Raw genomic sequence first — 27,752 nt, forward strand, 5'->3', positions numbered from 1 at the left:
ATAGAGTGGAGAGTTAATTGCCCCGAACTCGTTATATTTAATAACTTTTGTTTGGATAATCGAACGAATGCAGAAAAGTTGCTCCGCTTTAGTCAGCCGTCCATTTTCACGGGAGCTGTTGCTCAAGATTCTCCCAATTACAGACTAACTTTTGTGGGTTGTTTTTATTTGTGGAGGGGGAAGGGGTGGCTAATTTAACAGCCCCTTTGTTAAGAATGTTTGAGCTTTAGGGCTGTGTTCTTATTTTTTTGAAGAGGAACATGTAGTTCAGAATCCACCGCGTGCCCTAGATCGGGAAAGGCTTGCCTCCAGAATCATGAAATTACAAATAAGAATCGACTGGATTCTCTTTTTTAAAAAAAATGCATACTGATTGGCAAGCCCCGTGACATCACTGCTTTCTACCCCTCCCTCCCTTTTTTTACGGCTACAATCCGTGTGTGTTGTCCATGTGCCTTCAAGCTTTTTTTTGTGAATGTACCAGGTAGAGAATGATGATAATGTTAATTTGCAGAATCGAAAGAAACCTGGAATTGGATATTGACGAACACACAAACCTTTTTTGTTAGATTTTTACTTGAGGAAGAGGGGGAGGGGTGGAGGGGGTGGGAGAGAGAGAGGACAACCGGATTGGAAGTGTTAAAGGGCGGCGAGGAAAGTCTCGTCTCCCACCCTACCTCACTGTTTGATTTGCCTGGTCTGGTGTGTTTGTGTGCCTTTTTGGGGTCTTCGCTGGAGGCGCCGGCCAGGGATGGAATGTTGCAATCGCCAAGGTTCCAACGCTCGATACATTGTTGCCGTCCCGCGTTCCATTTTCGAACGTCCGGACATTGTAACTTCACCGCTTTGTAAGTTTCGGGCTGATCGCGGCGGAGGCGCTAACACGTGGGAACCCTCTCGCTCTCTTTCTCTCTCCTTCCCAAATCTAATTGTTCGATTCGATCTCTTAGTGCTGTGGGTGTGGATTTTAGCTTTATTTATTCGTGCAGATGGGGTTACGAGTTTGATTCGTTTGTGCGTGTTTTTCCCTCACCCTCTCGTAACCCCTGTTGTGTTTTTTGTTTGTAAAATAAATCCAATTTTTTTTTTTTAAATCCTCGTTTTGTTTCTTCCCTACCCCCACCCCCTTTCTCACTCCCCGTCTAACAAAACACATTTGGAAGAGGATAGATTCTGCACGCTGCTGCTCTGGCAGCTTGGCTGAAGTGCGCCACTTTTGTTAAGTTGAGTTGCAGCAGGCCTTTCTTCCGGCTTGTGGCCTTTCCATCGTTTCCCCCCCCACCCCGCGCTCCCTCCTCCTTTCCATCCACACACCCCCACCCTCCTCCTCCTGCTGTAGAAGAAACAAAGGCACAAAGTGCAACAGCAAGACTCGGGGAAGAGGGCAAAATGGGGTAGAGTGGGGCGGGGGGAAGGGGCGTCTAGGGTGGGGGGGATTAAAAAAGGAAGGCAAGCTGAAATCGAAAGGGGAAGTGGAAGCAATCGCGTTGGCGGGTGGGAGGTTAGAATGTGGACATTGACTGTAGTTTGCAAATCCCACCCCTCCCTCCAGACCTGACCGTGTGCTGTTCAAATCACAACAGACGCGCGCCTTTCTTACACACTTCCCTGCCTTTTCGGCGCATGTACTGGGCGCAAAGTTCACCGCAAAATCTCTTCCCTGAATTTTTCTTCCGCGGGTTATCCTTTCTTTTTTTCTCGGGGGCCACGCTTTCTCCGTCTCGCCGAACGCCCCGATTGTAGCGACTTTATTAAGTGAGCTGGGAATGAGCTATCTGCGCGCCAGACATGAATCCGACTCGATAGAAACGTACTTTTATTTCGGAAGCTTTTTCCTCCTCTATCTCTCTTTGGCCTCTCTTCCTCCTCTTCACACTCCCTCCCCCCCCCAATAATGTTTTACGTTTCAACTTATTTCTGGTGGTCGCCGGTACATTTTCACGGAACCTTCGTTTCATATTGGGCACGGTCTAAATAGAATGACACCGTCAACTTTCTTCTTAGTCATTTGTTACCTGCTCATTTTCCCCGTAAATTCTTCCTGGGGGAGGGGAGGAGGTGTGCTGCCTTTGACCTATTTTATCCGCGTGTTTGAGTATGGCAGTCAACACGTTTCACCCCTCCCTCTTAAACGTCCATGTGCTTGCCCTGGCCAGCTTCAAACTCATCTTTCTATTTGCAACAGACAAGAGGTTCATTTCTGAGCGTTGGGAGCGCCCCACCCGAGGATAACATCCCACGTGGATGCCCTGTGTCGCGTGGTCCCCGAGGGAGGAAACTATCCAGGTTATAGGGTTTCTGAGTTTAGTCTTTATTGCAATGTCCCACCGTTAAGCCCGAGCCACTGAATTGGGCCCCTAGTCTAAACGGAGAAGTTGGGCGGTCTGGTGAAAAGCGCGGTGGATTAGGTTGTTTTTAAGAGAAGTGCACGTATATTCTCACAGGAAGGAAGGACTGCTGAAGGCTACAAGGCCGCTACTTGGAGCAGTTAGAGTGGGGACGTGTAGAAAGCCAGAGTTGGAGAAAAGGGGATAGAGTCGAGCTGGTGGTTGAGGCAAAGTCAGGGGTTGTAGGTTGTAGTTGGAAGTGTTATAGTGATGGGAAATCAGGGCCCACCTGAGAGTGAATGCTGGGTGGATTGGAGGTTGACTGATCGATTGATTGTACTTGAGTAATTGATCAAGTCTGGGGAGGGTGGTGACCATTGTAAGGGCTTAGACTCTGGGGACATGTGAGATGTTGATGCTGGCCAAGGGTAGGGCATTTTGGAATGATTTTGGGTCCACCAGTTTGTGTCCGTTTCTGACCCAATCCCTGCTGAGTGTGTTTCTTAGACAAACGTGGATCACTCTCTTTTTGTGATTTGTTTTGTGGTCCCTGTTCGCCAGTGATGGAGAAGTCTCGCGCCTTTAAGTAAGTGCAAACTGTCTTGCCTAGCCATTGGGTAGCATGGTGGTCAGGTTGCTTATGACTGATGCTGGTGTGGGGGCCCAGCATGAGTCTATGCCTACATCTCTGTCTGCTTGCTGCTGTTCTGAAGATGCCCAAGTAGTGGGAATGCAGCTTGACTATATTTTCATTAAGTAATTTACTACTGTTCCAGATCCCATCACTTCTTGTTCCTACTTGACAGAAAGCTGCATTATGGGGATCCGGTCTATTTGCATAACCCCTTGTGACTTGTCCCAAACATCCCAGGGCTGTAACGCTCTGTATTTAATTTTGTGGTGTTGTTAGCAAGTCACTGTTCGTACAGGGTGAATTAAATGATAGAATCTATTATCTGTTTTTGGCCATGGTGATTAAAGACTGTTGATCAGGATGATCTCTGTTCCTTGCATAGTGTTGTAGAATCCTTTATTGCTTACCTGAGCCACAATGGACAGTGCAGTATCTGCTCAATACCATCTGAATTGCCTGTGTGGAGCGATTGGCCTCTGAGCCGTGTGACCAGGGTTCTGTTGGCACTGCAGTGCACTCTTCCCAAATGCAGATACTCCAGTCTGGGTGGCATGGGAGATGAAGTCCCAATTAAGCTAACGATGGTCCTCCTGGCTTGCGCGCCTACAATCGTAGATGGAGGTCATTCAGCACTGACCCTCTGAAGAGCATCCCACCTAACTCACTCTCTTCTCCCCCCTGCCAATCCCCGTAACCCTAGGTTTTACCATGGCTGATCCACCTAGCCTGCATGTTTCTGGACATTACAGGGTATTTTGGCATAGCCAGTCAACCTAACCTACATGCCTTTGGACCGTTGAATGAAACCAGAGCACCTGGAGGGAACCCATGCAGACTGTGCAAACTCTGCACAGTTGCCCAAGGCTGGAAGTGAACCCGGTTCCCTAGTGCTGAGGCAGAAACGCTAACCACTGTGCCACCGTGCTGCCCTTGGTATTGACTTGCAATGTTTCAGTTATGCCAGCAGGCTCTTCTATCTGCTGCACTCCTACCAGGAATGGGTTGGATCAGGAGACAGATACTACCCTAATGTGGAAGGCCATGACTCTAGTGCAATCTTGTTTTACTTTGTAGTCCTGTCTACAAAGTTGTGCTGCATTGCACACAGTGCAGAACCAGCACATTAGTGATTAGTAAGATTCCAAGGGAATTACTCCTGGTGTGAGTAATGGTTCCTTACTGGACCTGTATTCTCTAGAGTATTCAAGAATGAGATGATCTTGGCTGAAACCTGTAAAATACTTGAATAGACAGGGTAGATACTGATAGGATGTTTCCCCTAGCTCCAAATGTAGGGATTTGATCGTAGATGTTCTTCAATGTTGAATATTACTATATTCACTGATTTTACTCCTCTTGACGGCCGTGTCTTCTGTTGAGATGCAGTCTCACTTGGCTGGGCCAGAGTCTGCAGTGCCAGACACTCCATTGCTTTGAAGTTTCACCCTGGCACCCCAAGTTAGCATTGGTTCCCATCAGAAGTGAAAACCCATTTTGTTGCATGTGGCACATAGCAGGAGAGTCGCTATTTCACGTGGGAGTCTGGACTGGCCTTCGCCCTGATGTTTTTCGGTATGACTTGTTTGGGATATGGTCTGGAATAGAGTCATGTATGCTTTCCATCCTCTGCTCTCTATCATTCCCTTCTTGTCCAGGGTCAATGAGCCCAGTTGTGCCTAACAGTCCAGTTGCGCTGACACTTGTAATGAGGATGGTCTCCAGTAATGATGTCCCAAGGTTAGTATGAACAATCAATTTTATTCAGCCTTAGTCATCACCACAAGCACATTGTGGTTGTTGAGTGTTGATGTTTGTGAAATCTTGATGTCATATCCTACAACACAAGTTTAATTATCTATAAAGCTCTTTGGGACAACTGTCAGCATGTAAAAGGTGCTATATAAATGCAAGGTCTGCTCCTTTTTTTAAGGATGGGTCTACAAGAATAAAAGAATAAATCTTCTGGAAGTGTTTTCCTTTTAGGTGTTTCTCCCTGCTCAAGTGGTCAGCCTGGACTGGCTGTTTAGTGTTTGTGGTCTGGGCTCATATGCAGGCCATGAGTGGGTATCTTGACAGGTTGAATGGTCTTTTTCCTGGCATGAAGGTGAGGGAGGTAAGTTGAAATTTATCATTGGGTGAAGCTGCAGTAGGCTTCCTGTGCGTAAAAACTTGTTCTGTCTAGATCTGATCTTCTGTTGGTAAGGGAGATCAACGTTAGGGGGTGGAATTTGAAATCTGGGAGGTTGCAAGGAGTTTGCTGGGCCATTCTCAAATGGTTTTTTTGTAAATTTGGTTCTCGTAGCTGGATAGGGTTGAAAGGAGACAATGTCTTTCATTTAACCTTTTTGCCCTCTCTTCTCATGTTTCTCCCTCTCTATTCTCTCTCGCTTCTCATCCTCCCAACCCCTCCCCCCAACTCTTCTTGCAGGTTTGTTTGTTGGTTGTCGCTGAAATGTGGTTCCAACTTTGCTTCCTTGTCGGCTGTTGTGGCTTTTGAAAGAATTTTGTGGAGAGATAACTGCATTGGGACATAAGATTTCCTTCTCTTGGCAGGATGTTGCCGTTTCATAGCTGCCTCCTGCTATTCTAACTGGCGTTTTCTGTTGTTTAGTTTGCATGCAGGAAATAAGCAGTGTGGGTATTTTCTGTTAAATATGAGAGTGCTAGATACTAATGTAGGGAGGGTATGTGTCACTGGAAACAGCTGGCGTTCAATGCCTGGCAAATGATCTTTGTGTGTAACACCCAGGATTGAAGATAGTGAGAGCAGGAAGTAGTGTTCAGATGGTAGCAAGTTTAAGTTTTAAAAGCTTATAGATGTTAGAGGGGAGGAGAAAGAAAGAACTAAAGTTCCATTTGATTTAAAGGATGAGCTATCTGAATCTTATCAACTCTTTTATTTTTATTTGTCATTAAAATTCAAAGCCCTTGCCAAATGTTTGATCTTGATGAATTTTGTCTGTTCCACTTTTCTTCCCCCTTCTGTATTCAAAATGATGTGTGACAATCAAACTGCCAATAACACTTGGTATAATCTCTAGTTTGTGCTCTTCATGTAAGAGCACTGTTAGGTTGGCTGGGCTTGGGTTGGTTTATAACAAGAAAATGGTTGGGCCTCTTAAGATTGGACCTTCAATCTGGTTCAAGATACTAAGATAATCTTGATCTGTTGTTAACTTCAGTTTACTCATCTAAGTGACTAAAGTGATGAGCAACTCAAGCTATTTGATCGTGGGCAGTCAACGTGTTTCCTAGTCATTGTCAAAGTGAACACTGGCCTTTTCCTTCCTGCAATGGATTAATGTTCATTTAACACTTGCTCCCTTGAACCTGAAGATTTGTCCCTTTTTTTTTCCTTTGCTTTTGTAGTGCAGATTGGTACCAAATAAGAACTGGCTATAAATGTAATAACATCAAATCCTTTGAGCAACTGATGACAGTGAAGGGCTACATTTGGCCTCGAATGTTGGGCCTGAAGCAAGGTTTTGAGATGCAGTCATAGTTTCCCTACCTCTGAGCCTGAAGTCTGGGCTTAAGACCTTCTCCAGGTCTTGATGGCCAAGGAAGGTGTTTTCATCCTGTGTCCAAACAGGTTGAGGATCAATCTTCCAATCCTGCGAGGTGGTAAGAGTGGGCAAGATTCCTGGCCAGCCATGCGATGGAAAGAAACTTGAGTTTCTGCCTTGTCTGTAGCTCCAGGTACAGTATGCAAGTGAAAGGAAACGTTGGTACAGCAACTGTTGATTCCTCAGAGAGGAAGGTAGGCTAGATGGACCATCTGGAGCAAGCTCGTGCCAATAGCAAGTGGGTCGATCCCCAATCCACCTTGCATGAGTGAGAGACTTGGTGCCTTGCCCTACCCTGGTGGAAGTCACAGCGTCATAGACAAGACCTTTGGGACTGGGAACTGAGGAAGAAAGAACAGCATGCCCACATCATTATCACTTCCCAAAGAATGACTCTTCTTGTACCAAGCATCCATTGTGACGGGTGATAACCTGAAGGTTAAGGCTGTGCACAGTGAGTTCTTCTTGGAAGGTCTTGGTACTTAACCCTGCCAGGTGCTCTGAACAGCTAAATGTGCTGGTTTCTATGGCTTGTTTATCCCTGCAGAAACATCGAACCTACTTTGAGTTGAGGTGTGTTTTCCCACTTTTTTTTTTCCTAATATGGTACTATTTATGTTGTTTTCATTTTGTGACATCCCAAGAAAAGACAAGGGGATTCTCTCCTTCCCCGCGCAAACTCTGACAATTGCTGAAGCAGCAGTATATTTGCGGTCTATGGAAAGTACTTCTTCTGATTCCAACTGAATCGGGAGTTGGAAGGGCCACTTTCACCTTAAGTTTTTCTACCTAATTTTCCCTTGCACCGCCTCTAATGGATTGGCCCCATGCTGGCATTTAGTTCAATGGCGGATGAGAAATGCTCAGTGAGCGTGTCATTAGGTTGTATGACTGGAAGGAGACACAGGATCTCTGTAGTGTTGCAGAGTGCTATCTGCCAGAAGTAACCTGATAGGAACTGGGAGTAGAAGATTTGTTTTGTTCTGTTTTTCCTATTCCCTTAATCTGGAAACAAATGTAATTGCTCCTCCATTGTTATATCTCTGCTCATGTTGAGCCAGCTATCTTTCTCTGTCACAGTTGCAGCTCCTGTTTGAGTTCACCATGGTACATCTGACTATCAATACTGATAACTTAGCTGCTTCACACTGTCGTCTAATAACACCTCCCAGTAAACATTTCTGAAGATGCTATCTGTACAAAAAGAAAATTAGCTTAGTGTATAATTTCAGATAAGGTGTTCTGGCCAGTTCAGTACTTCAGTATTTCAGCTGGATTTTCCCCTTGCAAATCTGGATGGTACGTTATATCTTGACCTTGTGTCAAGCCATTTCATAGGGCAGTATTATTGAGTCAGTCCATATCTTGAGTGGGCAATGAGTTGCAACCTTTATATTTGATGTTTTCTTCCCCCGACCCCCCACTTTCATCTCCCCTCCAAATATGGAAAACAAGCGTGTAAAATCGGTTTGTACTGGCCCAATCTCCTAACCCAATTGTAACCCCAGTTGTTGGTTTGAGGCATGTGAGTATGCTATTTTAGATTTTGTTAGTAATATTTCACCAATAGATTTGTGGTGGTTGGGGCCAATCTCGAAAACCTGTTTAAATTAGGATATTTTTATTTGTAAATTGCATGAGGTTTAATTTAATCAATTTGAAATTCTCTGCCTGGGCCCACAGTTGTCTACTGGGCTATTGATGATTTGATTTGATTTGATTTTCTATGCACCTTAGATAAGAGGGTGTACTGTCAGCTTAGTGATTATCTGTAAGGGCAAGACAGCCTGGCCTTGTCCAGTGTACCTATTTTGCAGCATTTGTCTGACTTGTCAGATGTTGCTTAGCTTAAAAGAAAGACGTGCATTTATATAGTATCTTTTTGCAATGTCAGTAAATTACTGTTTGAAGTGTAGCCATTTGGAATGCATCAATCAAACTGAACAGCACTTGACCGGATCATCTGTCTTTTAAGTGATGTCTGAGGGGCCAGGATTATGCCCACCAGAGAAGGCAGGTTTGGTGTCCACTTAGTATCTCCATCTGTAATTCTGCACTCCTTCGGTACGGAAATTGTAACCCAGGTTTTGTGCTCAAGACTTTGGAGTGAGATTTGAACCTACAGCCCGCTGACTCAGAAGAAAGCACGCTCCTGTCCAGCCTGTACCGAGTGCTTGTATTTTTGGGGCTGTTTTTCTATCCTTGAATATGATGGTGATTGAATCGAAATTCAGTGAAGGCTGCAGAGGAATTATGATTAAATTCCTTTTTTGTTTCAGGGCACCTAGAATGTGGTGAGCGTGAGTGGGGAGAAGTCGATTGAATAAAATGGCTAACTTTTGAGCAGATAAGGTGAGTCGTTTATTTGTGTTGCCTTCACATTTTAATATTAATCACAGTGCTGGCTTGTTGATGCATCTCTCTTCTCCTCCTTCTGTGGCTCACATACTGTGCCTTATCAGAACATCACCACCCTTACTGCAGGGGAGGACTGCACACAGACAATAAACTCAGATAGGGCAGACTTTTAAAGCCCATGTAACCCAGACCCATACCTCTTTGCACTTAAAAAGGATGAGGCTGTGATCTGGTAAGCCCAGTGACTAATGGTTTTCACAGATAACATTCCCATCTGTTCACTTTAGTGGAAAGCAACTGACTGGCTTGACTTTCAGGAATGTCCTGATAGGCAGTTTCAAATGCTAATCTCTGTTAAAACCTCCAGTCACCCCTGTATTTCTAATTTAGTGGGTTTGTCTTCTTTGAACCTCCCAAATACTCAAACTTTGGAAAGGTCCTTTTTAACTTAAAAGGTTAAATCTTCAATCTGAACAGCAAGAGCGGTTAGATATCGTTGACTTGAAATGGAAACATTTTAAGGAAATATGGACTTGGGCTTTTTTTTCTGAATCAGTCCGTCCCTCTGAGGTGCTTTAGCTCCTAACAATCTGACCTATAAAAGCACACCATTCTACCCTCCACCTGTGACTTATCTGCACAGTTAAATGAACAATCTCCTTCAATTGCAAGTCGCGATATGCAGTGGATGATCCTCGTCAGAACCTGGATTGACACAGCTCCCGTAAAACGCTGTTTCCTCCTTGTACGAGCTTTTTGAGATGACCAAAAATGTTTCGTGGCAATGAGACGTATTCTAACTCTTGCTGTTTCATGGCCTGTTTGCTATTTTGTTTAAATTTTTGGTCCTGTTAATTGCTTCACACTCTGTGAAAAATGAAGTTCCTGCGCCGTGGAGACCACGGAATTGCTAGTTTTTATCCTCCATCTCTGTTCCACTGCTACCCCATCCAGCTCCGCATTATCCAAATGCACAGTCGATGATAGATTCCAGTAACGTTGCCACAGGCTAGAGAGCAGTAGTTACATGGCTTCTCCCTTCCCTCCTTTTTTTAAATTGGTATTTAGTTATTGAATGTAAAATAATTCCTGAGTTCATGGATCTTAGGAGAATTCTAACTAATGCAACTGGCAGGTTCTTCCATACTTAGCTCCAGAGCGGAAAAGTATTAGGTTGTAAACTCTGTCTATTATAAGTACTGTTATTTTCCCCATTTCCATGCATTAAAAAAAATGCTCAATCCTCTAGGTTCCTCTGCTTGCCTGTTGTACTGCTGTTTTTGACATCATGTGTCACGGTGCGCAGATACAGTCTTACCACTTCCTTCTTTGTCCAGCTCCCAATTGACAACTTAAAGGAGCTGTAGCACTTGATGCTTGCGAGGAGTGCTGAGTACACATGAGACAGATTGAGTGAGTGGTTTGTGTAGTGTAAATATTTCTGTTGTAGAACAGTTCAAGACTGCTTATTGGCAATATGCCAGTAGCCAGAGAGTTGAACTGTGTTTACAGGTGTGCTTGCTGCAGGCACGAGACAGACAGAGTGGAGGAGGGGTGCTGCTGAAGGGAAACTGCTGTGCATGTAGAAAATGGAGGGAATGGCTGCCTAATGCCCTGTGCTCTGGTACAGAACTCCACCCCCAGCTGCAAGGTCTTGGCCTATAGTTTCCTCCATGCATGGGATAGAACTGGTGGGGGAAGCTGCAGATTGCATTAGAGGGTATTAGCGTCAAGTCTTCAGACACGGTTACTGGGTGTTTTATCAAACTGTGGGGAAAATCTATGTAAATGAGTTCTCCCAAATTGCTTTTTAGCCAGTGAAATGGTGTTTTAATATAGGAAGCACAGTAAGCTCCTAGAAACAACAGCATGAATCTAACGTAATGTAACAAGGTGTAGAGCTGGATGAACGCAGTAGGCCGAGCAGGAAAGCTGACGTTTTGGGTCTAGACCCTTCTTCAGAAATTGAAGGAATCTTCAGAAAAAGGGTCTAGACCCAAAACGTCAGCTTTCCTGCTCCTCTGATGCTGCCTGGCCTGCTGTGTTCATCCAGCTCTACACCTTGTTATATCAGATTCTCCAGCATCTGCAGTTCCTACTATCTATGATCTGTTTCTGTAATGTCAGTTGAGGGGAAGAGTATGGCTCCTGGACACTAGGTTTCACTGGCCTTGCCCTTTCTTTGGAGCCACCTGAGGACAAATGGAGCCTCAACAGCCTCTGTAAAAGATGGCACCTCTGATGCAGCACCTTCTTGGCACTGGAGGGATGATGTGCTCGTGCGTCTGGAGTGGAAACCAGCAAGGAGCTGATGTGGAGGCAAGATTTGTCCCACGATGAAACTAGATTAGACATCCTTTGGATGGCAGAGATGGTGTGGGGACAGTGAGTTTCCAGTCTTGTTGGCTTCGAACAGTCTGTCTCTCGCACACACTGACCCTAAGGTCAAGAAGCGCTGTCCATTGTCTTCATTGGCAACTTCAACCAAGGTGATGACTTGTCGTTGGAGTGCAGTCTGAGGAAGAGCCAACTTGTGAAGGCACAATTACAACAGAAACTCACTTGTTGTCATTGCCCATTATCAGCCGAACACACCAGTCTGTAGTAGAGCTGACTTTGGCACGAATATGGAGAAAGTGCTCCTTTCTGTGAAAGGGACACCAATGGAGGAGCTGAAGGGGATTGATAACTGGGATTTTCTGATTTGGGATTGCGAGTATTAGTTGTGTAGTGGTGAATGCCCAACCTGGAAAGTCTGTTTCTCTGTTGTGGCGCCAGAAGTCATGGTCGGTCTGACTGACTGGCGCGGATCCTGAGTGTCCCTGCAAACATCGCTGCCGTAGCAACCCAAGTCACGCTTATTATCAGTGCCTGGAGACCGCTTATCCAGTCCCTCTTCATCCTCTGTCCTTCACGTCATGTAGGAAAATCCCTGGGTTTCTTTTAATCTGGTGTTAAAGGCCCTTTTAATAAACTCGGTTCAGGGTTAGAACCGAGCAAGTCAAGATGTTTTGATTGTGAGAGAGAGAGAACAAGTTGCTTGTTGGGAGGGGGAGAGGTGTGATTTTTTTTTTCTTAAAGGCTACAAAATGGGAGTGGTGTAGAAAGATCTTTGACCAGTGCTGACATGATGGCCTGAATGGTCCTCCTCTGTTCTGTAAATGTCTGAGGTGCTAAGTAGAGGTCTTCCAGGTTCTCTGTTACTTCCAATGTAAAATAATGACTCGAATAAGCTTGTCACGTCTTTCTGCTGCTCTCTCATCCTCGTTAATAAGGGCACCGAAGAATCAACTCTCCCAACAGGAGGAGCTGGACCAAGCAAGAACTCTTTAGAAGGACCTGGGTTGTTGGCACTGGTGGTAAAAAGCAGGTGAAAGACTGAAGTATTTTACATTGATTAGAAATGCGGGGCACTAGTCTGCAGTAACTGGAATTTAATTGGTGCAGGCCGACTTAGAAAAGGCCAGAATAGTCAGAGTTGGCAAATCACAGCTTACAATTGTGTAGTGCCTTCATAAATGCAATCAATCAAATTGGCACCAAGCCAGAGAAACGGGCACAGACAGGTGACCAAAAGATGGGTTTTTAAAGACAAAAAGGTGCAGGGCTGGATGAACACAGCAGGCCAAGCAGCATCATAGGAGCAGAGAGGCTGACGTTTCGGGCCTAGACCCTTCATCAGAAACATGTTTTTGAAGGAGGGCGAGAGAGAGATTTAGGTAGAACAGTACAGCACTTGCACCTAGCTTATTAAAGGCTTGGTGTTAGTAGCCAGATGTTTTTATTTTTGAGGGGAGGATTGCTGATTGGATGCCACTCCGTGTTCACGTTGTGTAGCAATGTAAATGAGATGCCCAGATGCTGGAGAAGGTGCAGAGAAGAGCCGATGCTGCTCCATGTGGAATGAGAAGTCATAGCTTCAGGCTAAAGGACGGCAAATTTAAAGCAGAGGTGAAGTGGAATTACTTCTCTAAGGGTCGTGAATCCGTGCCATTCACTCTCCCAGACTGTGTGGTGGGCACCGGGATGGTGAATGTATTCAAGGAGGAGATAGATGTATGTTTTTGGTTTGTAATGGGTTGAAGGGTTTTGGAGAGCAGGCAGGACAGTGGAGTTGAGGCTGAGCTGAGATTTGCTACGATTGTAGTAAATGGTGGAGCAGGTTGAGGGGCTTGATTTACCTTACTCTGGCTCTTAGTTCTTGTGTTTTGATGATCAAGTGCAAATCATATGTGACAGGATTATGTCGGATTCACAATCGAAGGATTTATTTAAGGAAACCTTGGCTGGTCGGTGGTCTATGGTGACATGAGGTTTACAATCAGAACTGCTGAGGGGTAGGAGCAGTGATTTTCAATATGTACTGACTGCATGAAGTTCAACAAAATAGGATCTGTGTTCAAATAGTGACCCCTGGCAGAACTGTAAAATGAAGCCCTTTCATGACCTCAGCACACCACAAAGGTCTTTCTGGCCAGTAATGTACTATTTGACACCTTGTCATTAATGTAGGAACCACTGCAGCAAATTGACACACAATAAGTGGTCAGGTCCTCTGGCTTTAGTGTGGTCGAGGCATTAATGTTGAGCAAGTCACTGGAATTCTCCAGCTCCTCAAAAAATCGCTGCGAATTCTGTACTTACCAACCAACCAATCTTGGGTGTGGATGGGGGTCCCAAGTTGCTCCAACACAATGCAGCACTCCTTCAGTACTGTAGCAAATTGCAAACTAGATTTGGTGTTCAGCTTCCTGGACTGAGACTGCTGATGCAAGAGAGTGAATGTTTCTAACAGGGTCCTGGCAACACTCCTCCTTGACCCTGACCCATTTTATAGTATTGCCTTGATATCTTGTTGATGTCCTCCTTTTAAGACCATATAATAGGCTGCTCGTACTTTCAAATAACACAAAGAACACCTCCTCAACTAGATGCACGCGTACACAATATCCTTGAATGGTCACAATACAGAAGGAGATCGTTCTACCCATCCTATCTGTGCTGGCTCCCTGTAGGAGCAGCTAAATTAGTCCTGCTGTCTGTCCTTTCTTTGCCTGCAGCCTTGCAGTTTTTATTTAGTTTCTTTTTTTGGCTCCTCTTTTCAGCTGCTTCTCCAGTAATCTATCTTAAAGCCACAATTGAATCACACTCCCCTGGCAGAGTATTCCAGATCCTAACCATTCCAGTCAGCACGATGTTTTCCCCTGTGTTCTTTTCTGGTGCTTTTGCTAATGACCTTTAAATCTGTGTGCCCTGGCTGTTGACCCTTAATGAAGAGTAAAAACTTCTCTCTAGCATCTCCGTCCACATTGCTCATGATTTTGAACCCCTATCAAATTGGCTTTCTACTTCTAAGCAGAAGAGGCCCCACTTCTCCAGTTTAAATGCAAAATTGGAGTCCCTTTATTCCTGGTTTGATTCTCATTCACTGCTTTTTTTTTGTTTGTACCCTCTCTAATGCCTTCATTATCTTCCTGAGGTGTGGTGCCCAGAATTGGCTACAGTATTCCAATTGAGGTTGAGCTAGTGCTTTACAAAAGGTCCATCATCACGTCCTTAGATTTGTATTCTCTGTTTATATGCCAGCATGCTTTTTACCCACTTTCTCAATCTGCCCTGCTACCTCTTTAATGGTTTTAGTACATGAGCCCCAGATCTCACTGTTCATCCATCCACTTTTTAGAGTCATACTCCTGGCTGTATATTGTCTCTCTTTTGTTCTTCCTACCAAAACACATCCCTTCACACAAATGTGACATGCAGTGAGCTTGGAAGGAGGGTGATGGGTCAGGAGACATCATCCACAAAAGAGAATCTGGATTGTTTGTCTCATTTTGTGGGTTCTGTGTCTTGTGCTAAGTGTGGTGCTCCTGGGATGCCTGGCCATTCAGACTTGTGTAGATTTTTGATAAGGGCTCGACCAGTGAAAACCCTCTTGGTTGTATGCTCCTGCCCTCGAGGATTGGGGATGGGTACCAAACTTGGCAAACAGCGTGCTTTGCCTTGCTGCTCTTGTACCCAACATAATGCCCACGGAAGAGGAAATTGAGTGGTGTTGGGGAGGTTAACCTGGTTGCTGTTGCTTTTCTCGCTGAAGATTTGCCATTTGTATTTCAGGTGCGAGAGGGGCACAATGCAGTGTCTCCGTTAAAAACACAACGAGAATAGGCCGCTCAGCCCTTCAAGCCTAATTCGCCCATTGAATAAGATTATAGCTGAGCTAATTTTAACCTCAACTCAACTCTACATTCCTCTCTATCCCTGGGTTTAATCTTTTTCATCCAGCAGTGGGTGATTTGACATAGTCTGGTTACAGGCAAGATACTGTCTCTCCACACCCCCACCAAAAAAAATGCTATATCTGCAGGTTGGTGGAAAGCATTGGGAGGAAATGGGAAAGCAACCAAGTCTAGCTGCTTGAGGAAATATTGGGTGATATTTGATTTTCTAGCTAGAGAAAAGAGGTTTGGCACATTATTGCCTACAGAGCACGTTCTGATAGTGCGAGTGCAGTGATGAAACCGGAATAATATGCAGGAATAATGATGGAGGGGCGGAGGCGGGGTGGGGGAATGGGGAGTTGTGGGAACTGTTAATTCCAGTTTGATTTTCAAAACTGGGATATTCCCTGCTAGGGATGTGTTGCCAAGAAAGGTCCTGAATGATTTCCTTTGGAAAGATGGAGGGTGAGAGAAAGGTGTATACCTGTTGTCGTCAGGTAATGCTGAGTGAAACTGTGTGTAATCCAGGGTATTGAAGGTTATAGTGCAATGTAATGGAATTTCCACAGGGAATCCACTTTTTATCTTCAACATTTGGTAAATTCTGCCCTTCTGGGCCTTTGTCTAGAGAGAGCATGTTGGGTTATAATATTGGGATGACATGATTGGGTCTAAGTCTACCTCTTGTCAAATCAATTTTAACATGAACGGTTAAGACAATTTGTAGGAAAGTGTGGACTGTGACTAAAGTATGATTGTTTGTGCCAGTACACTGGAGAAGTTGTGTGACCATGTGTAGGTTATTAACATGTACTTTAGTGTATCTTTGCCAGGCAGGGCCCTGATTGTTGATTTTCTCATCTTGCAGATTAACATTACTTTTATTTTGCGGGTTGGAGGGAAATGTTTGTGGAAAAATCTTCAACAACCTGAATTTTGAGCTTTGGCTGCTTCAAAATGGCTGACCAGTATGGGAGAATGTAAGCCATCGTTTTGAATCTGAGAATTTTTATCAGCCTTTGTTATCTTAGAGCTGTTTGCTACATTGGTTATAACAATGAGCGAGAAGCCCCATCGATGAGAAGGAAATAATGTGCGAAACTTACTTTTTATGAGAGATTCCACTGTGATTGAGCCGAGAGGGAGGCCTGGGAAAGAGACTTGCTCTTTGCTGGATTCCTAGTCAAGATTAAAGACCGAATTTAAAAAGTTTGGGGCAGGGGTTTCTCTGCTTCTGTGTGATGAACCCCAAGTTAAGTTCAGGGGAAATGCACTTGGTTCACCAGGAGGAGCTGAAGTTGTTTGCTGAAATATATTTTTAAAATCAGGCAGCCTAGCACCCGTTCCTGGTCAGGATCTCCTAATATTTTGCCTGCTTGGTTTGAAGCGGTGAGTGTGCGTGAGAGTTCGAGAGCTGTAGCATCTGTGAAAAGAGACGGGGATGGGGGCGTTCTCCTGGTCTCTAAGTGGTTTGCTGTGATTGAACTGGCCTGTGTGAAGTCAGTAAATGGGGACATGTCTGCTGAGAGTTGTTGAGCTGTGTTTAATCAGAGCAAGCACTGCTGAATGACCTTTGTAGCTAATGTGCCCTTATCTATTCTGTCCGCTTTCCTGGAGCAGCACAGTTGGTTCCTCCTGTTCAGGGCTGATTGGTAGATAGACAGTCCTGCCTTCCTTGAGTATGTATACCCCCCTCCTACGGTCCAGAGACCAAGCATGCGGGAGGCTGCATGCCTTAGTTTGTGTAAGCCTTTTTGTTTTATTGAGTGCCCCCACCAGTAATGTTCATGTTTATCATAAAGCACAGAACCATATCACAGACTCCTAGACTTTGGCCACCCAGTGAAATTGAGCAGATTACACAGTGACCATGTGGAGATGAGGAGCTTGCCGTGTCAGGGATTGAAGAGATAATGCCTAATTTCTGAGGGAGTGTAAATGGGAATCTTTCTATTGCTGCCTTTTTGAGGATAGCAACTTTGTCTTATTCCTGTCTCCCACACTCGGTGTAATATGTGGAGGGATTGACTGGCCATGGAATACTGAAAAATCCAATGCACAATATCTTCGACGCACCTGTCTCTCCTGCCCCTTCCTGTAAGCCTTTTTTTTTTTTTCTTGCTTGTTTGCTAATGAGCCATTTACATTGCTGTAATATTTAGAGTGACTGGCCTTGACATCAAAGCAGCATTTGACCAAGTAGGCTGTCAGGCGAAATTGGTCATTGGGAGTTAGAGGGGGAAGGGGTTTTGGGGGAAGCTCTGGTGGTTGGAGTCACATTTAGCACAAAGGAAGATGGTTGCGGTTATTAGGGGCCAATTATCTCAGCTCACGTGTGTCAAGACCTAGACACGAGAACATTAATCCTCCGCATAAGTAACGTCAGCAACATCCCGAGTGCTGGCTATAACCATTGTCAAGGCATGCAATGTCGTCACCATTATCAGCATTCTCCCACGATTTCCTCTTCAGGTTAGTTCTGTATCTGTAAGAGCAAGTCAGAGGTTCACAGTTCTATAGCAAGTAACTTCCCTCCTGACTCCCCAAAGCCCGTCCATCACTTGCAAAGCATGAGTCAGGAGTGTGATGAACACAGCTTCAGTGATGCTCATGAAGCTTGACACCATCCAGGACAAAGTAAACCAAAGCCTGATCAGCATCCCATCTACCACTACAAACATTCGCTCACTCCCACCTTCAGCACATCTTGATAATTGTTTGTACTGCCTAAAAGATGGGCTGCATAGCTCACTGAGGATTCTTTGACACCACCTTCCAAGCTCTGAATAAGGGCAACAAATTCCTAACTAAAAGTTCCCCATGAAGTTGCATTACCCTCCTGATTTGGAACAACATTGCTGTTCCTTCATTGCTGCTAGCTTGATATCCATAATTGCCTCTTAGTATACTTCAAAATGCAACAATAATAGGATAACAATAATATTTCAATTTCCCTGACATTAATGGGGATAGGCAAAGTGTGAAAGAATTAGAGGTGGCAGAGGAATGAAACTGGGCAAGTGGCAGATGTGGCTGTGGGGAGCATTTTGAGAATAGTGACCACAATTCAGAAAGATGAGGTTGTTGACGTGCTTGCCAAGTTGGCTTGTTTCTTGTTTGGACATTTTGTTGCCATGCTAGGTGACATCAGTGGAGCCTCCGATGAAGCGATGTTGTTCTACTGTGCTTGGAATTTTTATACTGTCTGGTCTGTTATGGTAGCCCAAGCCAAACATAGATGCGCATGAGAATTCGTTGAGGTGTGGTTCTCCACTCATACTTCAATCAGCAAACTGATAGAATTGGACTCCATATATAAACCCATACAGATCAAAACTGGAATGATAGTACTCACCATAATGTTCCTGTAAACATGTTCCCATTCGTGAGCTGTAAGTTAGAATGTTGTCACAATTGAAATCAAAGCTGAGATAGAAATTGTTAATCATGGTTTAACCTGAATTACATGAGCCCTATTAATCAACTGATTTGTTCCCATTGGTATTGGTAGATTTGATATTGGCCATAGTGCCTTGTGAACTCCACTGATTTGTCTTTCCATTGTCCCATCGGGTCTCTTGCATTTAATCTGGTTTAATGTCTTAGTGAACATTCAGTACTGCAGTGAAGCATCCCCCATGCAGATAATCTGCTCAAGACTTAGAGTCACAGCGCATGGAAACAGACACTTAGGTCCAACTTGTCAGTGCTGAGCAGACATCCCAATCTGACCTAGTCCCATTTGCCAGCATTTGGTCCATATCCCTCTATACACCTCATATTAATGTACCCATCCAGGTGCCTTTTAAATGTTGTAATTGTAAAGTCTCCCACTTCCTCTGGCAGTTCATTCCATACACGCGCCACCCTCGGCGTGAAAAAGTTACCCTTCAGTGCTTTGAAATCTTTCTACACACACACACACACACACACACACCGCCCCTCACCCCTCGGCCTCTCACACTTCAGGGAAAACAGCCCCAATTTATTCAGCCTCTCCCTATAGCTCAAACCCTCCAGTCCCGGCAACAGCCACTGTGCTGAGTGTGGGGAGGGGTTTGGAAGAAGCAGTCTGATCATCTGGCTGGAGGACCCCTTCTGTGACACTGACTCACAATGGCTGATGTTTTTCTGGAGTGAATGGTGTGTGTACGTGCTGTCTGTTTTTATAGATGTGTACAGCTTAAATACCTTGCTGTCCATAATGTGTGCAGCAGTTGAGAGTAGGATGGTGCTTTTGGAAAACAGTCCTAGTGGAATTTCGGGAACTGGCCTGGGAATTGTTTAATACAAGCTATACATGCATTTCTTGTTGACATTTGTTGGACTGAGAGTTGATGTTGTAGGAGAATTAGCAGCAACTGTTAAGTAGTGAGTATTGTGCAGCAGTGATAGTTCATTTTAAATACTGCCTGCTTTTGTTCACAGGGTTTGAACACTGCACTGGACAGAGACTTGCGATCACCAGGTGAACGGTGAGCTGCAAGTGAGTTTATAAAACTGAAACTGGTTGAATGAATACTGCTTTCAGATGTCTACAGCCCATTGATCCCACTGTCAAAGGTAGGTATAGCCGAGCATTTTCCCTTACTCAACCTCCTTTCTCCCCTTCCTCAGATCTGCTGTTTTCCATCATGCCCTTATTCTTCCTCCCACGTTCTCACCCTTCTCAAACCCCTTCTCTGCTGGGGAGATGCCAAGGAATCATTATTTAAATGCCAGCATTGCAAGTTGGGTTGCTCAAGCTGGCCTTGGTGCCATTGGTTTAGAGAGAGAGTAGGTGTATTGGGGTGATTTGATCATACAGGAATTGGACTGGCCACAAGCTAGACATGGTTTGTTGATAATGAGGGGTGAGAATAGGGTCAGTCTTTGCCCTTGCAAATGCTTCTGTTTGGATTGATCTCTGGGTGTTAACTTGACCACTTTGGTGAAGGCTAAATATTCCAATACATGCTCCAGCCATTAAGTGTTTGGCAAAAGAAGTGACAGTGCCATGAGGCAGAGCCATTTTTATCCGGCAAATAGTTAGGATCTCGTGGCCACTGCCTAAGAACTTGGTGGAAGCAGGTTTTGTTGAGGCTTTCCAAAGGGAACTGGATAATGATCTAGAGAGAGGAATTGCAGGCAAGGGAATGGGACTCTTAATCTTGCAAAGTGGCAGGCAATTGGTAACAAGTCAATGCCTTGCTTCCCTCACGTGGTCCCCGTCTCAAAAAAGCAGAATTGCCACTCTCTTTGCTCATGTTCAGCTCCGTTTCAACCCAATCCCTCATATATCCTCTGATGTCATCACCATTGCTGATCCCTAAATCTCAAAGCCATCGTGGCAGAAGAGGTGTTCAGATTGCCTTCCGGAGACTGGGGTGAGGAATCAGACAGTTGGAATACTGTGGAGTGCTGCAGTGGAGAAGGTCCCTCACATGCTGAGGCAGATGTATCACTTCATCGCCTGGACGAGAACGTAAACAGGAGTGGGACTAAGCCATTCAGCCCCCTGAGCCCACTCCACCATTCAGGGCACCGTCACTGACCTCCATTCCAATTTCTCACCTAACCATAAAGATCCTGATTTGTTTTTCTTTTTAGAAAGAGTCCAAAAATTCAGCAATCTCAGCCTTGAATATATTTAGCTGTGCAGCCTTCTTCTGGGCTATAGGTTTGGGTTTGGCGATCCATTGAGTGATAAAATGGTAAATGGATTGCCTATTCAGAGCCTCCAGTGTTTCAGTGGGATCTTCCCTAAGAAGAGTGAGTACTGCCCTATCATCTTTAATCTCTCGTTGATTCTTGCGATGCTGGCACTGTTCACTGTCGTTATCTTTCTCGGGAGCTTGCTGCACACAAAATGGCTATTTTAAACTCTTCTAAAAACTCTTCTTTTAAACTGCATTTTTTAAAATTGGTCCTTAATTGCCCTTGAACTGAGAAACTTGGTGCATCGTGTTGAGGGCAATTTGGAATTATTGACGGTCTGGTGTAGTGTGTAGGCCAGACCGAGGTGAGGCTGACTAAATTTCTGTCCTTTCATGTCCCTGTAGCTGATGAGAACGGCAATGTTACCAGTGCACTACCATCTCCCGGCTTTACCACATTGACTAAACTTCAGATAGTACACCATTGGTTTAGGGTTGTCCCAAGGGCCTGGAAGACGTGACACAAATGGAAGTTTCTTTTAAGCTAAATATTTTACTGACCCAACTTTCGGGATGGATGGGGACTGAACCTTCGATATCTGCATTTGCATATTTTACTTTACTCTGTTTCACAGGCTGTGGGCATCACTGGCAAGGCCAGCGTTGTAAGCACGGAAGATTTCCTTCCTTAAAAGGAAATTTGCAAACCAGATTTTTTTTTTTCTTTCCTCTCTCAACTGCGATTGATTGATACTATTACAGAGGCTTCAGTTTCACAAATCCAGAAATGAAACTTACTTCCCCCACCTGCTGTGGTGGGATTCAAGCCAGTGTTCTTGGAGCGTTCGTCTGGGCCTCTGGATTGCTAGTCCACTGACTTATCCCCCAAACTGAGAATCTCTTATCGTTTGAAACACTGGAGGTTGAGGCTGGACTATTGCCTGAGCTCCTTACCCCATTTGAATTGACAATCGCTGATTTTGAATTGTTATATTTTTGGGAAGTGGAGGTAGGGTTTTTGTTCTGTCCTTGTCAGTCCGTTGTTAAACACATGCCTTCATTGGCCGTTGGCAAACGCCTTCTATAGAGCTTTAATCGCTGAAGTCCCCTATCGGCGTTGGAGGGGGTGTTGTTCAGTGCAAGGACAGTGGCCCTGAAGACACCATTTGAACTTTTGACTGGTCCAGGAATGTATTAGTCTGCAGTGATCGATGCCGCCTGGACTAGCCTTTGTTGAGATCTTGGTGGAGAGGTTACCCAGGGGCCGGGGCGGCTGTTGGGGAGGGGGATCACGTACACAGTGGAGGATAGAATATCAGTAGAATCTGCCCTTCTCCAAAGCGTGAGAACCGTGGCCGGGCTTGATGCTAAAGTGAGGGTTGACGGGGGTGGGGTGAGAGAGAGAGAAAGCACGCTCCGTCCATTCCACTGTCTTTGAGAAATGGTTGCTCCAAGCAGGCCCTGGGATCGACACCTCCTGAGAAGGGTCGTGACCTCTTGCAGGGATGGCGGGGGGGAGTGGGTGGGAAGGAGGTGATGATCTGTACTCCCTGCAGATGTTTTATCCACAAGACAAATGGATACTGAGGCTGATTTGAGGAGGCAGCTGCAGAGAGGCATCTTTTAACAGCTTACTGACCAAACTGAATGGTTAATGCAAATCCGCCCTCTCTAAATACACACTGTTAGCCCGGCTCAAGTACTTCCCTTCCCTCCCATTGCCGCTGTCCTCCTCTCCTCTTTCTTCAGCTTACAGGAGATGGTGATTTTGTTTTTCTTTTTAAAGAAAAATACCCTTCTGCCAAATGATGAAATCTTTTTCCCGGAAGCTGTGAGTGTTTTTCACTGTTTCAAATAAAACTTTGATGCATCGCAGTCTCGAGACCCCTCCGAAGTGCATTGCTCCCACTGAAGTGTAGTTATGTTGAGGAAAAACAACACTTAATACGCACGCAGCAAAGAGCTCCACCGCACAGTGATGTGACGATGAGGAAATCATCTGTTTTTGTCATGTTGGTCACAGCAGCAGAGAGAAAGGCCCCCCTGTGCTCGTCTTTGGATAGCCCCGTGTGATCTTTTGCACCTTTACCAGACCAGGCAGGCAGGGCTTTGGTGTAATGTCTAATCGGAATGGATGGCATGTCTAACAGTTTGGCACTCTTGGCATTGCACCGCACATCCACTTTGATCAAATGTTCATGCTCCCACCGTGGAATTTGAACGTGAGACCTTCTACGGTGGAGGTGGACTGAAAACCCAATGGTATCGTGACCGAAATATGAAGGGCTTCCTTCTGCTCTTGCAGTCCTCCGGTAGGTAGTTACTGACCCCATTCCCCTGATGCTACTCCACAGGTATCTTTGTGCAGTTTGTTAGTGGTAACATCGACCTATTAATCCTCACAAAGGAAGGTGAGGCTAGTCAACCAATTCTTTGTACAAAAAGAAAGGTTTGCATGCCCTTACACAGGCTAGAAGATCTCCCCACTTGGTCCATTCTGATTCTGGTCCGTCCACTTCATGGCACCATTCACTGTGAGCCATCTTCGCCTTGTTTTCCATATCCTACAAGATCTACAGCAGCAAGCTCCTCTTGTGTAGCTAAAGCCAGTTAACAGATTACATTTTTGTGATTCAGAGTGTGCATTTTTACTTGCAAGCTGTAGTCAATATTAATCTCAGTGGTGCTCAGCACCCTAGATGCCTAAGTCATGGAAATGAAAGAATTGGGCACAGATTTTGCTCCTGGTCATGGCCCAGCACCACCACCTGACTGATGCCTGTGCAGGTGGCATTTTAGAGATGGGTCAAAGTTTAATGTAATTGAGTTGCATGCCAACTTGCATTTGTTCTGGGGCTCCATTGGGAGGTGAAGGATGGATAGAACCAAGGATGACCACCACCCCCACCCATGCGTGGGTGACTTTTTGATCCTTTCTGATACCTCCCTGGGAATGATTTAAATGAATCTGGCAGCTCTAGAACAGTGGCTGGGGTTACTGTGTGCTACGGATGGTTTAGGTGTTGCCATTGCCTGGAATTTGCATCCCAGAATAGATGGTGGTTTTTTAAAAAATTGTTTAATGGTAGCCTCCGGCCAGCATGCTTCACTGTCCCTTCTCCACCTCTGCCATCTCATCCTACTGTCGTACGGTATGGTGTTTGTATTGAAAGGCCTGTGACTTACTGGAAGGTTCCGTGGACCTCTGGAGGAATGCGTTACCGTGGAAACTGTTGTGTGGCCCTCTGTTTGAGTAGTGCCAAAGTGCTGACAGTGCAGGTAGTGCCTGCTGTCTTCTACTGCAGTGTCAGCACTTAACGTACTCCTTGTACACACCATCTTCTCTGAAGACCTGGCCTTTCTGTTCTTAACGGTTCCCAATGATATATGCATCTTCTATCCACCCCACCCCAGTTTGTCTCCACCGTTCTGTCGGCCATTGAGTAATGGTTTTATACCAAATGTTGAATGCTGTGCAACGAAAATTTTGTTGACAGGCACCCGTGGGACCAGGAGTGTGCGGCGGGTTGGTGAAATATTCCGATTGATCAAGAGGTCCACGTAATCGATGCAAAAATGCACACAAAGTAACAGAAACGTGGTGCAGTGGGTATACGCTTTGCTGTTATGCTTTATCTACAGCATAAATCAGTTTAATAATGCAACTTTTGCCTTAAATAAACCTTACCAGCAGAGAGCCTTCTCACTCGCATCTTCAACTAACTACTTGAAAGTCAGGGTATTTGAAGAGAAATTGACTCGAAATTTAATCAACTGTTCATATTTCATGTGGCCATTCGATTGAACAGCAAGTACATTTACATTGAGGTAAATACATTTTTAAAAACAATAATAATTGGACAGCATTGTACAGTCTCCACTTCAGTACTTGAGAGAGATGATTTTTGACAGTGTATTGAGAATGCTAGTTCATAAGGTGCTGGTTAAAACAAAGGTTGCTGTGATAGTAAATTGGCTTATGACACTTGTCAGCTTAGCATCTAGGCTAATAGTCCCGAGAACCTTGAAATCCCACCTGGGCACATTGAGAAACAAATCCCGGGAAGTTCTTTAAAAAAAAACACAACTGGATGTCAGTAAAATGCTTCTTTCTTTCCTTTTCAGAGAAAGGAAAATTACAATTGAATCATCAGTGTCCTTTGGTTAGAAAGCCTGTTACCCTTACCTAGCCTGGCTTACACATGACTCCAGGGTCCTCACTGAGATGATTTAACTCTTTTAACTGTCCTCCCAAGTGGCCTAGCTAGAGGCTTACTTAAAGCAACTAGCGTAGACAGTAAATGTTGCAACTGATGCCCACTTTTGCAATATGTCTTAAACACGAGCTCATGTCATCTTAGCAAATACACCCTTCTTGATTGTTATGTATTTGTCAACCTGAGCATGCCAGGCTTTAGAACTTGTAGCTCTGTCAGTGTCTGCATGAGAGGGTGGGTTAGTAGAGATTCCCTGTGGGCTGAGAGAGTGCCCCATGGCATTACCAGTGGTTATCTTTTGTGTCCCACCTCGGGCACCTTGAAAGCCTGCCCACCGCACTGGCCCGTCTGTTTCTGGATTCCCCTCCATTTTTTCTTTCCTGAATTTGGGGCTGATTGACCACCTATTTCCTGTGGAATATGAAGGAATAGCAGAGTGATCTTGAGTGTAGGGCAGATGGTTTTCTTTTGGAAAGCTTTGGCCTTGCTGGACTTTTATTTTACAATCTCCCCATTCATTACTCTCTACTCCCCCTGTTGTTTCTACCTCTTTGCTACATCCCCATTGTTTGTTGGGCAAAAGTGAATGTGAAAAATGACTGGATATGGTAGAACTTGAAGAATTGGAAAAGGGGAAATCTCCCTTAGCAATGGAGGGAATAATCCCTTTAGCAGTGATCTTAATTGAACAGTGAGCCCCTTTCATCCAACCGGTGCTGCCTGTGGTTGGACTTTTGGATCATTGAAATCACTGGGCGAAAGATTGTAATTTCTTTTTGAAGAACATCCAGTGCGAGGTAACTCTGGAATTTTTTGGTGTTTTGCTTCACTAAGGGGTTATAAAAAGAAGGTTAGGGTGTAGTTTTAAAACAAAAAGTACCAAATAGAGTATTAGAATTTGCTTCAACCATCAGCATGTGGGGAAAAATTTCAGAAATAATACTGAAACAACTGATTTGAGTCAGTGAGCTTTGTGAGAATGCTTAGCGATGTTTGGTGAAATGAGTTGAGATCAGCCAAAGCAACAGGGTTGTGAAGTTCTATTCAGTTCCTCGAATGTCCATTGTTCAAGCAGAGAGTTTAATGTTTCATGATGCTTTGTGGAAGTACAAAGCAGATTGTAATACTATAATAGCCTCTTGTAGCTTGCTACTTGTCTTTTATTTACATTAAGCGGTTAATCCAGCTTTTAGCCAGTCTTGGGCCTACAGGAAAACCATTGGAAATGATTTATTTTAGAGATGGTTGGGGGCGGGAGGGGTGGGTGGTCTTTGAGTTGGGGGTGGAGGGGAATGAGTGTGCTTCTTCTGGGTCTGGAGTGCCAAAGTGCAAATAGTGGTAGGTAGTGTAGAGTAAATCCTAGCTACACTATTTACACTTCAAGCACTGTTGTACCCATTTGCTGACAGGAAGGAGAATGCCCTTTGACCTGACCTCCATTTTGGTTGCTGCCCTGCACAAACACCTGTTGGGATAGATGTGTTGTATTTTTTAATCTTTTGAAACAAAAAATACAGTCAATACATACAACAGCCGCCTTCCCCACGTCTGTTAATGGGTGAATACGTGCTGATTTGGAACAAGTCAGCTCCTTGCCTGTGCTCACCCTGTTTGCCCGGGAAGGATTCCATTCCGTGGTTCTGCAAGTGTTGACTTTCTGGGGAAGCCACTGCTCGAGTATCACTTTTTGTCAGTAATTGGCTGTCTCTTCACATGTCTAGTGATGTCACATTTGGCAAACTGTCAGAGGCCATGGGTTCCCAACTCAATGGAAACGCCACTGCTGTACCGCCGCTCCATGCCTGCGTTGTTAGAAAGGATTTAGAGGGTGCTTTGGGGTGTACGTATCCTGCCAGCGTTCAATGGAGTGGCATGACTGAAATAGGAGAGGAGGTGCACTTTTCTTTCACTGTGTTAACAATTCCTAGTTTGAGCAGAGGCCTTTGCTTTGTCGTCCATGTCAGATATAGACAAATCAAAGTGTCTTGTGCTTGGGTGTATTAAGGAGACTGCTGAACCTTGAATTGTGGAGCTGTGTGCCATTCTGTTTTGACTCATGTATAACTTTCTGGGGTTTCTGTAACCTTGTGGCGTTTTTTTGTCTTCCTCCTTCCACAGACTGGCTGTGCCCTGAACCACAAGCGCTGCTTGTGAGCGGATCTAAATGGGGTGCTTTTCCTTCCAGCAGCCACCCATCTGGTTTATAGATGTCCTGCCACTTCCACAGTGGGCTGCAGCATCAAGCCTTGCCCATGTGGTAGTTCCTTTTTCCTCTTGGGGAAACATTTTTAAGAGTTACTCCATTTTGCAGCCTTTCACTGGGATACGCTCACGCTGACGTCTGGAGAGAGGGAGTTTGGTTGGGGGGGGTGGTGGGTGCTGTTTGGCTGCCCTCCCTCTCTTGCAAGATCTTAACCCTGCAAACAGTGATGACGACTCGTCTTGCCATCTTGAAGCTGGGGGGAAAGCCATGTCCGAGCAGCCCAAAAGTGCTTGTAGTGCAGGTAGTCATGTTGAAACCTACTGCAGAACAATCACTTTCAGCGCTGCTTGAATTTGTGCGTCAGATCGAGAGGGATCGACTGCAATCCAGATGCCTTGTGCAATGGCTGGACAGTGGCCTTGTCAGCTTGTCACTAGTAAGTTTGTGTACCTCTGGGAGGGTTGGGGGAGCCGGGGCGGGGGGATCTGGTCAGGGGCACTGACTGTTAGAGAGAGAGAGATGCATGCACACACAGACACAGTCACCCGTACCTTTTTGAACCTTGTTCTAGAAGCATTGAATCCCTACGG

At 45.0% G+C, this 27,752-nt stretch overlaps 1 long non-coding RNA gene across 3 annotated transcripts in view; it reads left to right on the top strand.

Moving 5' to 3' along the window:
- Positions 1–407: 407 nt before the first annotated feature.
- LOC125484740 overlaps positions 408–27,752 on the top strand; it is a 34,999-nt gene continuing 7,654 nt past the window's right edge. Inside the window, exons 1-4 of one of the 3 annotated variants that reach the window (XR_007263555.1) lie at positions 408–848; positions 8,807–8,879; positions 19,535–19,669; positions 27,078–27,529. This is a non-coding gene — a long non-coding RNA (uncharacterized LOC125484740). Of the gene's footprint in view, positions 849–8,806; positions 8,880–19,534; positions 19,670–24,239; positions 24,551–27,077; positions 27,530–27,752 lie in introns of those variants that run through there. The other 2 variants (XR_007263554.1, XR_007263553.1) reach the window with 2 other exon arrangements.

Source organism: Rhincodon typus, chromosome 13, assembly GCF_021869965.1.
Source record: "Rhincodon typus isolate 14 chromosome 13, sRhiTyp1.1, whole genome shotgun sequence".
NCBI lineage: Eukaryota > Metazoa > Chordata > Chondrichthyes > Orectolobiformes > Rhincodontidae > Rhincodon > Rhincodon typus.